This window comes from Bos grunniens, chromosome 15 (genome assembly GCF_055505025.1).
Source record: "Bos grunniens cultivar Pamir isolate PY7600 chromosome 15, Bosgru_T2T1.0, whole genome shotgun sequence".
In the NCBI taxonomy this organism is placed as follows: Eukaryota; Metazoa; Chordata; class Mammalia; order Artiodactyla; family Bovidae; genus Bos; species Bos grunniens.
Genome location: NC_141179.1, coordinates 38,036,815 through 38,049,334, shown reverse-complemented (window position 1 = coordinate 38,049,334; position 12,520 = coordinate 38,036,815). Strand labels below are relative to the sequence as shown.

The window sequence follows — 12,520 nt, the reverse complement described above, 5'->3', positions numbered from 1 at the left end:
CCATAGAAGACCAAGAAGTGGGTGATGTCCTGATTCCTGGAAATCTCAAACCCTTCCCCTAAATAACTGAACAATCCTTGCAATTATTATCTGATGAAATGACCCAGCCCATAAAAACTAGTCATGCCATATTTCAAGGACACTCTCGCCTTCTAAGCTGGTCTACACTCTGTTTGTGGAGTGTGTTTCTCTCTAAATAAATCCATTTTTTACCTATCACTTCAGCTCTGAATTCTTCTGTGATGAAGCAAGAATGTAAATTCAATGGCAACATCTTAAGAAATCTCAGTACAGGGAAGCTACTGGGTCTCAGGAACCAGGGGTGCTAATACCCTTCTTATGGAAAATTCTTGGAAACTCGAGTCCTCTTCTTTTAAGGTGCCGGATCTTCTGTCTGGCTTCCTTTGTCTTCTTAGCCTCTGGTTCCTGGATGCTCTTGGCCACTTCTTTGCTCTGCCACATGGGGCAGCTACTTCCACCACCACCACTGTGCTTGAATCATTCCACAGAAGTTTGCTGAATAACTATGTACTGGGCGCTGCACCAGAAGATGGGGCCTCTGTTCTTATGGAGTGGGGCACTGGGGAGATAGATAATCAAACAAATAAACAAGGATATTTCTGAGAGTGATAAGTGATATGAACAGGGGAGTGACAGGACAGGGCTCTTTTAATTTGGGTGGTCAGGGAAGATCTTTCTTAGGAAGATGATATGACCTGAGATCCTGGTGGCGAGAAGAACCATGTAGAATTTTGTGAACCAGAGTAAAGTCTAGAACTTCTAAGTGCAAGAAGGAGAAGCTGTTGAAGAGTTTTAGGTTGGAAGAGGATGGAGTCTCCTTTACATTGTTAAAGGATGACTCTGGTGAATTTGTGGTTAAGGGGGTTTAGGTGGTCAGGGAATTCAACATGGAGGTAGAGCAGATAGGTCAGATGGACCAGTTGGCTATTGCAGGAAGGGGACGGTGAGGTAAGAGGAAGAAAAAATGACTCAGGTCTTTGTTTTGATTAGCCGAGAAGAGGCGGTGCCAGTTAATGACTTGTCTTGATTTCAACCCAGAGCCAGCTCCAGAGCCTCCCACTCTCCAGTTGAGGAAAGTTCTCTCTTTACCAGGCTTGCAGATTCTGCCATGACTCCCAGTGCCCATCCTGACCACCTCTGTCCACTGGCCCTGCTGTGTTCGGGAATCTGGGCCATGTTCTACTAGAGCTGAGAAGGAAGTCCTTCAGGGCAGCACCAGGCAGTGTGAGGAGGGGTCCTAGCTGTTTCTCCCCTCACAATAGAGGGTAAGATCCCTGCAATCCCTGCCTGGAACACCTCTCAGACATTGGGCTCAGTGCTTGTCCCCAGACTCAGATCTGAGTCACTAAGTCTGGCTTGTGCGAATGCTCTCATGGGCTCCATTTCTAATGAATGTTTTCAACTCTGGTCATCATTCCTAATCTTCTCCTTCCCCTACTTCCCAGGGGATCTGGGCAGGTCCTTCCTTGGCTCCTCAAGACCCTGCCCCCATTTCTGCCCTTCTATTTGCTTCAAGTTGCCTGGTCCCCCACTGATGAAGTGAGCCCTGCCCCACCCTTCCCCCAGCTGATCTGGCTAGCGCCTGCCTTCCCCAGCCTGTCTCAGCTCGCACCTGGGCTCCCCTCTCAGCAGCCGGTGCACCTCTGCACCTGTGTTCTTGCACTGCCCCCTGGGAAACTTGTGGACCTACAGTCAGATAGACCTGGATTTGAATCTTCCATCTTCCACTCACTGGCTGTGTAATCTCGGGAGAGCTACTTAATCTCTCTTGCCCTTGGTTCCTCACTTCTAAAGAGGGGATAGTAATAACTGCATCATTGCATCATGGTGAGACACAAGCAAGGTAAATACATGGGACGTGCTTAGTACATGCAGCAGGGCTGTATACAGGAAGAAGTCAGTGCCTAGTAATGTAATAGTAATGGTTATTATTATTTTGCTTCTCTTCTCAAGACCTCACTTCTTCAATTACTCTCAAAGCTTATTTTTCTTCCTGAACCTGGGGAGCACAAGAAGAGGAAACAGTAGATTCACGCTGGAGAGGCCAAAGTGGCTTCCAGAGCCAGGCCCTTGGCAGACCTCCTTCCAGAAGGACACCTGAAGGTGTCTGTCCCCAGGACCCCCTGAGAATCCAAAGGGCCAGGAATTTCCACTGTCATCCCCTTAATTAGACGTGAAGCCAGTGACAGAAGTAGCATTTCTCTGCCATGTTTCTGGTGAGGTTGTCCAGATGTTTTTGGAAAGGGGTTGCCCCTTAGACTTTGGAAAGGGGGTCTAAACTCAGGATGCAAGGCCATACCTCGGATGCCCAAGGTTTCTCAGGAGCATGGGGTCAAGGATGCTAGCCAGGAAGAAATGTGATTGGCCACACAACTGGCACCCTGACAGCTGATAGCTTTTCCTCCCTGGGCTTTGAGTCATTGTTAGGGAGGCAGAAGCTACAGCCCTGCCTGCTGGGATGGTGGTCCTCAGTGTGTAACAGGTCAGAATCACCTGGAAGACTTGTTAAAACACAGCAGGCTGGGCTATAGCCCCAGAGCTTCTGATTCAGTAGTTGCGGGAGGAGGCCTGAGAATTTGCACTTCCTATACAATGCCAGGATATGCTGATGCTGCTGGTCTAGGACCCCTCTTGGAGAACACCTCCCTGGAGAATTGTGTATTTGCATAGTCTCCTTTTGCATCCTATTTGAAGGTGGGAAATAGAAAGACAAAGGGGCAGGAATCTCGGGTTCTCATCTTCACTAACTTGCTCTGTGACTGTTTCTCAAGGTGGGTTTGGTTGTAAGCAATGGGAAACACCTTGTTACTTTAAGTAACAGGGAACTTTTTAGGATGATACTGAGGAATCTTTCTGAGTTTAATGAAGAGTTGAACAATCAAGGCTTGGGGAAGGCATGGTGGTTCTAAAGCCCTCAACAGCTGGAGTTCACATGCCTGCTGTTCCAGGTGATCTGGCCACTAATAAGCTCTAGTCCAACCTATTCAAATTCCAAATGCTGATGAAAGGTAATCTGATTGGCTCACAAGGGGCAGGACCTCCCTGCCATTCTCTTAGGCTATGAGCCACAGCCACCGTGTGGTGGAGAGGATGCAGGAGAGGGTCAAGAAGAAGGTAGGGCTGCTTGCCAACCGCCACGGTCCTGAACTGAGCAGCCACGATCCCACAAGGGGCCTACTACAGTGACCTCAGCCAAGATTCCTTCCCTCATCGGGCCCTAGTTTCCCTATCTGTCAAATGAGGGGTTTGAGTTAGAATCTAATTACTGGATCAGTGTTTCTTCTCAAAAAGCCCTGCATTGTAATTGCTTAGGATGCTTGAAAATAGAGACCCACATGGCCCATGGTGGGAAGTCGTCCACAAGAGACTTTCCAAAGCAAAGTAAAATAAAACATAATGCCCTGATTTGTAGTACTTGCTCAATGTCTGTGGTGTAAATAAATACTCTCATCATGGTCAATTTCAAGCTACCAGCATGAAGTCACTGAACACAGAACTGGGAAGGGAGGGGCACCCGGGCTCTGGCTCACCCCCTACCCACTGAATCAGAACCTCTGAGGGAGCCTGATAACCTGTATTTCAACCCCTGCCCTCCCGAAGTGATTCTGGTGGGTAACAACCTTTCAGAACCCTGCTCCCAGAGATCTCTGAGGGCTTTCTGGTTCTTACATCCTTCATCCTAGTTACATTACAGGCTCTCACACTGGTTCTGGAAGTTGGGGGGAATTTTCCCTTTTGAGAGCATTGCAGAGGGAGACCTGGAGAGATCCATGGCCCAAGTGAGCCCATGGTGTGTCCTTACCAGCCTGTGGCCAGACTCCCCTCTCCCTGTCCTCCTTGAGTGGGCTGTCCTACCATCACTCCTGGAGGCAGGACAGCACCCCCACAGGCATGCCTTCAGGCTGCAGGAGGGGACTGCAGGACGCGAGGTCATGGCTGCGGGTACTGGGATCCTTGCCCATTGCTCATATCTCTGGGTGGGCTGGCATTTCAGCTGCAATCATCATGACCTTCTGATCTGATATCTCCGTCCCCAGAAATGAGAGCCTGTCTGGTCATCAGCTATTTTTGTGCAGGTCCCTCATCTTGATAACCTTCTCTGAGCAGGTGGAGGGCAGTGTGGAGGATCCCATGTCTTATTTGAGATGGACTGAGGCAGACAGAACCATCACAGAGCTCAGGAGAGACCAACCAACAGACAGCTGGGCCAGCACAGAAGCTGGGAAGATGGAGGCAGATAAAGGAAAGTAGAAACTACTGACAGGAAGGGGAAGTCTTTCTTTAGGGGCCTTTCAGAAATCAGTTGCACTCTGAAGTTAGACTGCACCTTTAGTTTTGAGTTGGAACATCTGACTTTCTCTTGTTCTGTAAAGCAGTGGTTCTCAGAGTGTGACCTCCTCACCCAGACCAGTACCACTCACATCCCCTGGAAACCTCTTAGAAATGCCAACTCTTGGGCTTCAAATGTCTCCCCCTCTTAGAGCCATTGCCTGGCTACACGATTCCAGGTTCAGTTGTGCACTCCTCTCTGGAAAAATCCCTTTCCAGTATAGATGCCCCACAGGGCTGCCATGCTAAGCAGTCATCAGACCACAGAGTGGATAGACTCTTGACAACAGGAAGCACAAGGAATTGTGGGGTGGGGACGAGATGGGAAATGAAGAGAGACAATAGAGATGGCCCTGGCTACTGTAGGCCTTCCAGAGCACTCTACTGGGGAGGGGGCCCAGGCCAGCACTGCCCTGCTTGGAAATGTTTAGCTTAGCATGGAAAATTCCAGCAGTGGACAAGTTCCTGGATTGATAACTTCTTCTGTTCTCTTCTTTTGCAGTCCTGTTCTCCCAACTCCCAGGGCTGTGGACTTCATTACTTATCCTATACGTAGCCCTGCCGTTCCTGTGCCCACCTTCCTTCCCCCAAAGCCTTACCATCTCTCTGCAGTATGGCATCATTTCCCTTGGGCAGCCCGTGCTCTGTCCTGCCCGAGGCCAAGCTCCAGTGCCCTGCCTTGTCCTGTGAGTCCCGTGCAGCCTCATCTGGGCCTGGGAACTGGAGCCCTCCTTGGCCAGCCCCTGACAAGGTCCAGAGTCTCTGAGGAGCTCCCTGCATGAAGTTTGTTCATGATCCCTTCAGAAGAGAGCGCCCAAGACTTCTTCCAGTGACCACGGAGGTGTGCTGGGCAAACTGGGTTTGGAGCTGAGGCTGGGGGTTGACGGTAGTTCAGGCTTGCTGCCTGAATTGTAAACCTGAAATCTACTCTCTGTTTAGGTCTAACTTGGCCTTGCTGAAGTGACTTGTGAAGTTTTTGGGAGGGAAGAAGAACGTGGTGTCAGGCTAGAGGGGATCTTTGCCTGATGCAGCTCTGGACCATTTCTCTGGCTTCTCTATTGGTAGAAGATTCTATCTGTGGTTGTGCCTCCTGAGAGTGTTCATTTATTTGTTTACTTGTGTTTACCTTTGTTCACCCATGAGGGCTCCCACACATATTTGTATAGAATCTCCCTTCATCTTACAAGCTGTGAGGCCAAAGGCAGGTGATTTAAACCATCTGACCTCCATTTTCCCTGTCTGTATAATGGGAATAACAATAACTTCCACAAAAAAGTTACTATGGTGGCAAAATGAAACCACACATATAAGCCCCTGATCATGGTTCCTGATGCTAATGTGTTAGGCTGTTATTCAGTTCAGTTCAATCACTCAGTTGTGTCTGACTCTTTGTGACTCCATGGACTGCAGCACGCCAGGCTTCCCTGTCCATCACCAAATTTTGGAATTTGCTTAAACTCATGTCCATCGAGTTGGTGATGCCATCCAGCCATCTCATCTTTTATTGTCCCCTTTTCCTCCTGCCTTCAGTCTTTCCCAGCATCAGGGTCTTTTCCAATGAGTCAGTTCTTCATATCAGGTGACCAAAGTATTGGAGCTTCAGCTTCAGCATCAGTCCTTCCAATGAATATTCAGGACTAGTTTCCTTTAGGATTGCCTGATTTGATCTCCTTGCTGTCCAAGGGACTCTCAAGAGTCTTCTCCAACACCACAGCTCAAAGGTATCAATTCTTCAGTGCTCAGCTCTCTTTATGGTCCAACTCTCACATCCATACACGGCTACTGGCAAAACCATAGCTTTGACAAGACAGACTGTTGTTGGCAAAGTAATATCTTTGCTTTGTAAAATGATGTCTAGGTTGGTCATAGCTTTTCTTCCAAGAAGCAAGTGTCTTTTAATTTCATGGTTGCAGTCACCATCTGCAGTGATTTTGGAGCCCAAGAAAATAAAGCCTGTCTCTGTTTCCATTGTTTCTGCATTTTTTTGCCATAAAGTGATGAGACTGGATGCCATGATCTTCATTTCCTGAATGTTGAGTTTTAAGCCAGCTTTTTCACTCTCCTCTTTCATCAAGAGGTTCTTTAATTCCTCTTTATTTTCTGCCATAAGAGTAGTGTCATCCACTTGTACCCCAATGTTCATCGCAGCACTGTTTGTAATAGCCAGGACATGGAAGCAACCTAGATGTCCATCAGCAGATGAATGGATAAGAAAGCTGTGGTACATATACACAATGGAGTATTACTCAGCCATTAAAAAGAATACATTTGAATCAGTTCTAATGAGGTGGATGAAACTGGAGCCTATTATACAGAGTGAAGCAAGCCAGAAAGAAAAATACCAATACAGTATACTAACGCATATATATGGAATTTAGAAAGATGATAACGATAACCCTGTAAGCGATACAGCAAAAGAGACACAGATGTATAGAACAGTCTTTTGGACTCTGTGGGAGAGGGAGAGAGTGGGATGATTTGGGAGGATGGCATTGAAACATGTATAATATCATATATGAAACGAATCAACAGTCCAGGTTCGATGCATGATACTGGATGTTTGGGGCTGGTGCACTGGGACGACCCAGAGGGATGGTACGGGGAGGGAAGAGGGAGGGGGGTTCAGGATGGGGAACACGTGTATACCCGTGGCGGATTCATGTTGATGTATGGCAAAACCAATACAATATTGTAAAGTAATTAACCTCCAGTTAAAATAAATAAATTTATATTAAAAATAAATAAAATAAAATAGTTAATAAAAAAAAGAGTAGTATCTTTTTTCAGTATCATATCTGAAGTTATTGATATTTCTCCCAGAATCTTGATTCCAGCTTGTGCTTCATCCAGTCTGGCATTTCTCATGATGTACTCTGCATATAAGTTAAATAAGCAGGGTGACAATATACAGCCTTGACGTACTCCTTTCCCAATTTGGAACCAGTCTGTTGTTCCATGTCCAGTTCTAACTATTGCTTCTTGACGTGCATACAGGTTTCGAGGGGACAGGTAAGGTGGTCTGGTATTCCCATCTTTTTAAGAATTCTCCACAGTTTGTTGTGATCCATACAGTCAAAGGCTTTGGCGTAATCAATAAAGCAGAAGTAGATGTTTTTCTGGAACTCTCTTGCTTTTTCTGTGATTTAATGGATGTTGGCAATTTGATCTCTTGTTTCTCTGCCCTTTCTAAATCCAGTTTGAACATCTGGAAGTTCTCAGTTCATGTACTGTTGAAGTCTTGTTTGGAGAATTTTGAGCATTGCTTTGCTAGCGTGTGAGATGAGTGCAACTGTGCGCTAGTTTGAACATTCTTTGGCATTGCCTTTCTTTGGGATTGGAATGAAAACTGACCTTTTATAGTCCTGTGGCCACTGCTGAGTTTTCCAAATTTGCTGGCATATTGAGTGCAGCACTTTCACAGCATAATATTTTAGAATTTGAAATAGCTCAGCTAAAATTCCATCACCTTCTCAAGCTTTGTTTGTAGTGATGCTTCCTAAGGCCCTTATTACTTTGTAGGCTATTATCACTAGATGCCTAATGTACATTGTTGCTCCACGTGCCTCAGTTTCCCCGTGTGTAAATTAGGGATAGTAGCTAAGTTGCCCACAAACCCAGTGTCATTGTGAGAATTAGGGAAGTTCATACCTATAAAAACTTACCACCATGCAGTAAATGCTAGTAATTATAATGCTTATTATTCTTTTGGGTATGTGTTTGGGTGAGACTCTCTGAGTTTGTGAATGATTCCAGGCATGTCCGTCTGCTGAGACTGTGAGCATGTATGTGAATATGTGTGGATCTGTTTTTATATGGCCAGGGAGGCCTCCTGTCTCTGGGTGGAGTTTTCTGTTGGCCTAAGCCTGGACTCCCTGAGCCAGCCAGGGCCGGCGCTGGGGATGGAATTTCCATTAAGAATTAAGCAGGACAGCACTGGGAAGCCAGGCAGGCAGAGGGGAGGGGTCGAGTGGGATGATGCTCCAACTCTGAGCTCCCTCCACGGCCTCAGTTCTGAGCTGCCTTGGAGAAGGCCTCTGCCAACTTTGCCTGGATTTGTAGGCCTTGCAGGGGCCATGGCCCAGAAGGATGTGCAAGGAGAGAGGAGTTGCCTGCTGGAGACTCTGTAAGGAGACTTGGAGCTGTTGCCAAGACTGGAGCTATGAGGAGACCCCCTGGGAATGGAGAGACAGCCAGCGAGGGTCCAGGCAGCTGGAGCCTATGGGGCCGATACGAGCCCAAGAGGCTGGGCTGTGCTGTATGTATCTGGGAACACGGATGTGTGTGTGTGTGTGAACGCAGGGTGGGGGACATCCATACCAAGGGAACATAGAGAGCACCTAGCAAACCAGATCTGTTCCTCTCTTGTCCTGAAACTCAGCCTCAGAGTTTGGACCTGAGAATAAAAGATTTCTGAGGCTTTTTGTTAATATTTATCCTGTTCATGATCTAAGCTTCATTCTGTTTCTAGCATACTAAAAAATATCTTAGCTTTCCAGGTACTTTTACATAAATTCCTGATCTCATCTTTTACTTTGAATAACATATGAGCTAGGCAGAGATTATTACGATCCCCATTGTAAATATGGGAAAACTGAGCCTCAGAGAGATTAAGTGACTTGTCCAAGGACACACAGTTAGAAAGTAGTTGAGGCAGGATGTGAAGTCAGGTTTCTTTGAGGATAAAGTCCAGGCTATTTTATTTTATTTTTTAAATATCACTTGATCTACCAAAAAGTGCTTCCCAGGTGGCACTAGTGGTAAGGAACATAAGAGGAATAAGAGATGTGGGGTTCGATTCTTGGGTCGGGAAGATCCTCTGGAGGAGGGCATGACAACCCACTCCAATATTCTTGCCTGGAGAATCCCATGGACAGAGGAGCCTGGTGGGCTACAGTCCATAGGGGCTACAGCCCACAGGGTCGCACAGAGTCAGACACAACTGAAGTGACTTGGCATGCATGCACGTGCGATCTACCAGAAATGGACTCAACGATCCAGGAAACTGCCCATTTGAGGAAGTCTGTGGCTCCAGTGCTAATGCATAGCCAGGCGAATGGCTGGGGCTCCAAGCCCCGTCCCCAGGCCCTGAGACAGCCTTTGCTGAGATAGGAATCGAAGCCCTTCTCAAGAGTCTAAGGAGTAGAATCAGGCTGTCTCCAATGGATGGAAGCTGTGGTCAGGGTTTCTTGTCTGAGGAGGATGACTGAGCACCTGCAGAGCCTGGGGTCCCCAGAGAGCTGAGGTGGTGGAGTTAATGTCAGGAGTTGCAATGTGTCCATGGCCAGGGAGCAGCTGTCATTTTTAGCCAGGGCCTGAAAAAGGGAACAGGGATATTAGCATCAAGGAAGAGAGACTGAGATGGGACCTTGGTATGGTCATTGTGTCATGGAGACAAAGCTGGTTTTCCTGTTCTTGAACACAAAGGTGTGAGCATTTGGACACAGTTGCACATGAGGGATTTAAGTTAGACGCCAAGGAGAACTTCCTGCCAATAAGCGGGTTCAAAATTGGGAATAGTGCCCTGGGGAGGCTAGGGTCTGCTGTTTCCTGGTGACCCCCACTCCCCTCCAAAGTGGGGAGGGTTGGCCTACCCCCCCTCCCAGCCCCTGGGAGATTCTTGACAGGATGGAGAGAGTTGGATGGAATGACTCTGCAGCTTCCTTTCAGTTCAAGAATGTGACATTCCTGAGCTTTTGGGTAGGAATCAGCCTTCTTTCTAGACTTAGCCATCTGACACTAGGTCTGGAGGGGAAGTCTGACGTGTCCCCAAGTTAAAAGGTGCCTGTGCAACCATCTTCTGTCCTTTTTGGCAGGTCGGCAAACTTAGAGGAGTGACTTAGGTTCCAAAGGGAAGCACCTGCAGTAAATAAACCAAGTGGCCTTCCAGGCGTCTGGGGAGCTGCTCAAAGTTCAGAGCTCCCTCCGCAGAGCGTGTGAACCGCACCCAAACCCCTCCTCGTTTTGTTTCAGCTCCAATGCATTCCTTTTCCTCTCCAGATGTTGGCATGTGGGGCACATGTGGGCACCCCCGCCGGGACGGCACCGAGGCTCCCGGGTGCTTACCCGCTCTGACTCGGCCCTGGCCCCGGATGAGCCAGGTCTCTAATTAGACCTGACCACGTCCCCATTCCAGCGCGCCCCACAGCCCAGAGCGCAAGGTTTGAGCTGCCAGGGGCCCAAAATAGCTTCGGGCCGGCGGAGACTACGCGGGACAGGGGCTTGGCAGCTAGCGCGCCGTTGCCGGAGGTCCTGCGGCGGCGGCCCGGAGCGCGGGCGGGGGCAGAGCGGGGCGGGGGCGCGGGGCCGCGGGCGGCCCTCGGGCTGGGCCACCGGGCGGGTCACTCGCTCGCAGCCTGCGAATCCCCAGCTGCGCCTCCATCGCCGGCCTGGCCGCCGCTCACAGGCTCTCACTCGCTCCCAGTCAGTAAGTAGACGGCGCTCCCCGGGTTGGATTTTGTGCCCAGCCTGGTAGGGGCAGAGCCTTCTTGTGATTATTTGGATGTTATGTGTCGATGTAGCAGTGTGAGTGCTCCTGAGTGCGAGCGAGCTTCAGAGGGAGGGAGTGTGTCTGGGCCGGCATGTGAGCATATGGAAATTTCTAGCATGCGTCCTAAGGTGTGAACGTGGGTGACAGGGTGTGCCTTTCTGTGCTTGTGGCCTTACGTGTGCCTGGACCTGGAGTGTGTCCGCAGGTGGCACATGCTGTCCTGTGTGGACTGGGTCAGTACTGTTGGAAGTGGAGGCTCAAGTGTGTGTGGCAGGCAGGCTCCACGGGGCTGAGCGAATGTGTGGATGGCTGGATGCCTGTGAGTGAGCAGATGAAGGCAGGGGCGGAGGATAAGTAGTGTTATCTGAACTCAGACTTTCTAGGGTGACCCGACTTGTCCCCAGCTGGGGTGTCTTCTCTGTGGGTCACGCGGCTTTGGTTTCTTAGGACTCTGAGCAGGGCAGGAGCTCAGCACCAACACCAGAGAGAATGAGGTTCCAAGCCAGCTGTGGAGACAGCCCCATGGTCACCTTGGAAGGAGACAGGAGGACCGGGGCATGAGCAGACCACTCACCTACAAACACTCACAAGGCAGCCACATGCTCACAGCTGCTCATGTGTGCACATCTTCCTACCACTCACACCACTCTCACATGTGCTACATCTCAGGACTCATGTTCTTTCAGCATGTACACCTAGTAATAGTGACACGTATCCAACAGGTAGCTCCATGTGTAAAACATAAGTGTGCAAACTGGGTCACCCCAGTCTCAGCCTCTAAGGTCCCTTTAGCCTCCATGTGGCACCTTGGGCAAGTCTAAGAAACTGGGTAGGAAGTATGTTCAGTCAGGGGCTTTGGCTGGGGGCTGAGGGCAGATGACACTGACTTTCTCTTCCTTAGTGTTTATGGTTTGGTCTAAGGAGTGCCTGAGTTCTCATCCTACCAGCTTCTCTCCTATGCAGGGGAGCAGATGGGCTTCAGCCATTTCTTGAGGATGTGCTGGAACCTAGCTTTCCCTGGCCTGGTCCTCCACCTGACCCTTGGGGATGGTTTAATACAGGCAGGCTGTGGTCAGTTGGGCAGCCTTTTGCAGAGTGAAGCTGGTGGGGAAGGAGGTCTGTGTGCTTTCCCTAGCCTTCTTGTTTGTGGGGGGTCCCCAGCCACCTTAAAACTCAGGAAAAGACTCTGGAAAACTGAGGTACCCACCATGAGTCCTAGGCTGGTTCCCCAGTTTTTAATTCATCAGCTACATACACCTAACAATCAGAATTTTAGAGCAACAATTAGGACTCACAGGGCATCAAGTCAGCCCTGTTAAGTTAACATAGTTCCAACTTAAAGAAGAGAACTCAGACAAGTGCAAAAACGGTAATAGTAACAACCGCTATTTGTTGAATCTGTAATATATGCTTCATTTCATTTAGTTTTCACAACAGCCTTATTAGGTTAATAGTCCCCTCCCCCCTTGTTTTCTCTAACAAGGAAATTGAAGCTTAGAGTGCTCAAGAGATTTCTTGAGGTCTCTGTGACTCTTGAACTCATGACACAACCTGTATGTTTCCCTTCTTACACTGGCTGCCAGGAAGCTCTTAGTTCATCATATTTGCTTCATCCTCATAAATGTATTCATTGGAACCCTGGTTTTGACTTTTAATTTCTGCTTTAATAACTTTATAGCACAC

General features: G+C 48.6%; 1 protein-coding gene across 3 annotated transcripts in view; it reads left to right on the top strand.

Annotated features, from left to right (window-relative positions):
- The first annotated feature begins 10,633 nt into the window (after nt 1-10,633).
- The window catches only part of INSC (INSC spindle orientation adaptor protein), a 138,191-nt gene continuing 136,304 nt past the window's right edge, over nt 10,634-12,520 (top strand). For 2 of the 3 annotated variants that reach the window (XR_015141522.1, XR_015141523.1), the window contains exon 1: nt 10,669-10,774. The gene's annotated coding sequence lies outside the window, so the exon portion shown is untranslated. Of the gene's footprint in view, nt 10,775-12,520 lie in introns of all 3 variants that reach the window. The other variant, XM_086338369.1, reaches the window with a different exon arrangement.